Here is a 6016-nt window from a genome sequence, read left to right as displayed (position 1 = left end):
GAAATTTGACCTTGATATTAGAAAAACAATGATTAATATCGACGAGCAATGATTATTATTGAATGACATTGAAAAGACGAAGAAAACAATTAGCGATATAAACAAATACTTTCTCGTTTCCTCTCTGCATAATTTTAATCTAAATTATATTAGATATGTATTTATATATTTTACGATATCACATACACACACACACACACACACATTCATAATATTAAATGAACACCTATAAATATTAAAGACAAATTCGAATATATTAATGTTTCTAAATGTTTCTTTTTTTTAAATCCACCTAATCCATACACATATATATCTAAAAGATCATTAGTTTATTAATAAACGTTTTAATGGGTTTTACGTAGGTGTAGTAGAGATTATATATAGATTGCTTAGTTCGATTAGGGTTAGCGGTCTGGGAAACATGTCTAATATACGTATGGTGTGCTGTTCTATGTACTGCTATGCCGCAAATGTATATTTCCCACGATAGTTAGAAGTAACGTGTTTGCTCGTACGAATATTAATAATCGTATTCCGCATACTATAGTTTCTACTACAGCAAGTAAAAACAACTCTCAAGGAACCTTAACAATAGAACAAAATTTTTTTTCTTTTTTTTTTCTTTCTTTCCTTCTTTTCTTTTTTATTTCTATTTTACCTAGAAATGATAGAAACTTTATTCTTATACGGTTTCTTTTTCTCTTTTTCTTTTTTATTTCACAGAAATGTTTCTTCATCGATCTGTATTATAATAGTAATAAATTAATAAATTGATTATTATCATTATTATTATGATTATTATTACATTAATAATAAGTAATATAATAAAGAAATATTATATATATATATAAAATATATAACATACGTCTATATAATAATGGTATTAGACAAATGAAAATTTCTTTTTCTTTTTTTAATAAAATTTGAAAATTTCAATTCCAAAAAAAGAAAGAGAGGGAAAGAACGAATTGAAGTTAAATTTTTTTGATAAGGGTTAAAAGCATCGCGCTGATAATTTCCCAAGTAGCGGCTTTCGTCCTTCGTTATCGTGTCCCAAGGAGTTCGAATGAGTTCTCTCATCTGACGGATACCGCAACTACTATCACGCACACACACAAACATATACATGCACGTGCGCGCGCGCGCGCATAGACACTCTCGTTATCGAGTATAGATTATCGATAAACATTGTGAACGTATATAGGATTTGTGCACGTCGCAAAGGCGACAAGGCATTCGCCTGAAATCGTCTAACGATGTCTACCTCTTGATAAGAAAAAAAAATAATAATAATAATAAGAAGAAGAAAAAGTATGAGAGAAAGAGAGGGGGGAGAGAGGGGGAGAGAGAGAGAGAGAGAGAGAGAAACGTGGAATATATTTTTAGTTATCACACCGTACTAACAACGTCGACGAAAAGTTTACAGACAAAAATAAAAATTGCGAAAGAAAAAGAGAGAAAAATATGGTATATATTTTTAATCGTTGTACATTTTTTTATTTTGCCTATATATATATATATATATATATATATATATATAAATATATATATATATATATGTATGTATATATATATACATATATATATATAATATACATATTAACATCGTCGAAGTCTCGAAAAGTTTTTAGACAAAAATAAAAATTAAGTTAAAAGATAAGTAAGAGAAAGAGAGAGAGAGAGAGAGAGAGAGAGAGAGAGAGAGAGAGAGAGAGAGAAACACGGAATATATTTTTAATCATCGTATGTATATATGTATATGTATATCTAATAACAATTAATTGAAAAATGTATTAGTACGATAGATCTAATACGCGTTAACAATTATATTAATATATATTATAATATTGGCACGATAGATATCATTAATAGACATAGTTATATAAAATATTAGAAACTAAGTAAAAAAACAGAAGAAAAAAAATAATTATTAAATAATTAATTTACGATTCTAATTAAGGATGATCACATCATTAGATCTCTTTAAATAAAATAACAATAAAATATTTTATTATCAAAAACATAGTAAATGATTTTGTTCAAGGATCTCGATCAAGATCTATAGATCCCTTTTCCCTTTTTAACAAAATAAAATGTATTCGGATGAGAAATTTGTGCTCCTGCGTTTCAATGAATTCGTTATTATTTTCACGCTGAATTTCACAGCCCCATAGCCGTGACCTTTAACATCGAATGTTTCGACCTCCAGGGGAGTGACCTTCGACCTCATGCTCCAATTCCGAGTAATCTCTTTCTTCTTGGTTACGAGAAATTCATCTCAACGATATATGTACACATCCATAAACATATCAGTGTGTGTGTGTGTGTACTATTTTTTAATAAGGACCATTTTTACATCGACCATTTAAATAATTATCTACGTTTTGTAATCAAAAGTAAGAGAAATTCATTTGTTCCAAATATATTTTACAAATTGATATGACTAATTGAGAGAAAAAAAAAGAAAAATAATATACAGAGAGGAACGTCCTTAAAAAAAAAATTATTTACATTTAAATTTACGTATAAATTTAATCAACGAAATGAAGATAAAGAGAAATTTTCGATAAAGCTGCTAAAATCAACTTAAAAGATCACATTTTTAAAGTCAATCGTTGAGGGTTGATTCTATAATACTTATCTAATCGATAGAAAAAAAATATAAAAGTAGTCGATCGAAAAAATAAAAAACAAAAGAAATATATTTGATTTGCAACATAATCGATCATTTTAATCGAATAGGTAGGACGTTAGATCTTCGATATAAATAACTATTGAAAATTTATCTATTTTATCGAAACTTACGGAATTCTATGATTTCTAATTCTCACACGCGTTTCTAATTTTTTATTTATTTTATATATCACTTGATTATTCATATTACTTAATATTTCTAATAAACAATATAATCTAATTGTATCTTTTTTTTTATATACCCATAACACATATATACATATATCAACGTTGAAATTATTATATATTACGCTCCTTTTATATATATATAAATATATATATATATATATGTATATGTGTGTGTATGTATGTGTTATTTATCCTATATAATATTATTAGGTTATCCATGATTTGTATACGATTAGAATTTTATTCTATCTCGCTTTTTTATCTTTGTTTTGAAAACGTGTTTTGTTTTGAAACTCGCCCTTGATGATTACGTATTTACATTTACTCGTCGTTACTCCTAGTAAATTTCTATAAAGATGTATAGATACGTATATAGATATGGGTGGTGACGGAGTTAATGAAATTTCTAGATAAGAGAAAACTCAGCGTACTCTATTAAGTTAATTGATATACCAAGAAAAAGTTTAGGGTACGTTGCAAAGGAAAACGTCGTAATTAAATAATGGCTCAGTTCTTGACCGCTTTTCAAGTAGATACTGAAACTAGGTCAAAACGAATTCCTTCAAGGATTTTTTGGATAGTTGTACGGTTAAAGAAAAAGAAAAAAGAGAAGGAGAGTGCTTCTTAGAGTTTCTTCTCTTTTGATTTTTAAGATGATCAACGAGAGAGAAGATAATTAAATTAACTAACTAACGAGATAAACAATTATTGTGATCTCAAGAATTTAAACTTATATATATATATATATATTAAAGAAACGATATTGATGTTAACGAAGCAGCTAAATTATATAACCTAATGCATATATATATACCTGAAAGAACTTATACGTATTATTATATACTTATTTATCCTTATTATTATATATATATCGCTTATATATTAATATTAACGAAACGATCACTTTCTTTAAATTGATATCGATTTTAACGAAGCAGCTAAGTTATATAAAGTAATGCGTATATACCTGAAAGAACTTATACGTATTATTATATACCTATTTATCCTTATTATTATATATATATCGTTTATATATTAACGTTAATGAAACGATCGCTTTCTTTAAATTGATATTGATTTTAACGAAGTAGCTAAGTTATATAAAGTAATGCGTATATACCTGAAAGAACTTATATGTATTATTATATACCTATTTATCCTTATTATTATTATATATTATATATATATTACCCTTTTTATACGTATGTATTAATGTTAACGAAACGTTCGCTTGTCTTAAATTGATATCGATGCTAACGAAGCAGCTGAATCATATAAATTAATGCGCATATACCTAAATATATATATATATATATATATATATATATATATATATATATATATCGATTATGAGATATATATAAATGTTAACGAAACGAATACGGTATTCCTAAATTAATACTTAAATATTCGTAACTAATATGAAATATTAATTAAATCTCTTTTAAATAATGTGTAATTACCTGCACCTTCCAAGGATAGAAACGATCCCTGTGGCTGCTGAGTCACAACTGAACGGATGCTTACGTATATCGATCAAGGTTATCGTACCAAAGGACAACTGACGGTCATATATCCCTTACTTCTATTTACCTCTACGTAAATACATCTGTTTGTTGATATACGCGTAAATATATAGTCTACGTATTATCTCTAATTTAAGAGTCGTTCGATTTTATTTACAGTAAATTTATCTAATGTTTTATCATCGTATGTACAGTACTAATATACTGTAATCATCTTGTATATGTAATATTATTTATCTCTCTCTTCCTTTCCCTCTCTATCACTCTCTATTTCTCTTTCTTTCTCTCTTCCTCTTTCTCTCTCTCTCTCTCTCTCTCTCTCTCTCTCTCTCTCTCTCTCTCTCTTTCTCTCTTCCGCACAGACATTTTTATTTTCTATAGTATTTATTTATCAAGAAATATTTTTAAGTCATATAAATATGTTTTCTAATATTTTCTTTTTACGCTTAGAACTTAGCCAGAAAATATCTAAACTTTCTTAAAACAAAGAAAAGAAATAAATGGAGAATATTTTCCAGAAGAAAAGTTTCACGTTCGAAGGTGTAACCTTTTTACATATATACGGTGGCCCATGAATTTCCCACGAAAAATTCAACGACATTATTATATTCTATCCACGAGAAAAGTCACGAAAGAGACAGAGAGAGAGAGAGAGCGAGAGAGCGAGAGACAGAGACAGAGAGAGACACATACAGAGAGAGAGAGAGAGAGAGAGAGAGAGAATCACCATTCGTCGTCGACGTTTCTACTGCTGACATGAATGCAAACGAGGATGCATGGTGATAAAATAGGTACGAAGAGAAAATATGAAAAATTGAACGAAAAGAGAGAAAGAGAGAGAGAGAGAGAGAGAGAGAGAGAGAGAGAAAGAGAGAGAGAAGAGAGAGTGAAAGAGAGAGAATGAGAAAGAGAAAGGGACATACTTTTATTATTATTAACAGGCTGAGAACGTGATCAAAATTATATCAATCTTTGTATTTTATATATATATATATATGCTTTATTTAAAAAAATTAAAGTGAAAGAAATTATGAAAATGAATTCTTTTCACTTATAATTCTATTACTATTATAATTCTAATACTATTATAATATAATATGATACTTTTTTTTATTATACTATTATTATGTTTATTAATATTAATTAGATACTGTTTAATTACTAATTAGAATTTCAAAAAAAATCTATCTACTAGTTTTAAAATCTTATATAATACATATTATCTGTTCTTGTGTTAAGAGATAGTTACATTAGATACTAGTATCACGTTTCTCTGCCTCAATTGCTAATGTCAAATCAAAATGGAGTATGCGTTCTCTTTGACAAACATAGAGACAACTAGTTCGTACGTGTAATGAGATAAATCCAATAGAACATGAGAATATCATATGTATATATAGATATAGACACCCCCGTACACATACGTAACGTATACGTTTCTATTTTATTATTTTAATGTAGCATTTTATTATTTTAATTGAATAACTTAATAAAAATTTTATCTTTTTTGTTATGAAAAACGAAGCAATGTTTGAAAATATTCGAAGATTTTTCTTTTTCTCTTACTTATTTTTTAACTATATAAATTTTATTCTTAATGTAAAAAAAAAAAAAAATACGAAATAAAA

The sequence above is a fragment of the Vespula vulgaris genome, chromosome 18 (assembly GCF_905475345.1).
Source record: "Vespula vulgaris chromosome 18, iyVesVulg1.1, whole genome shotgun sequence".
NCBI classification, from domain to species: domain Eukaryota; kingdom Metazoa; phylum Arthropoda; class Insecta; order Hymenoptera; family Vespidae; genus Vespula; species Vespula vulgaris.
Note: the sequence above shows the minus strand (reverse complement) of the source record.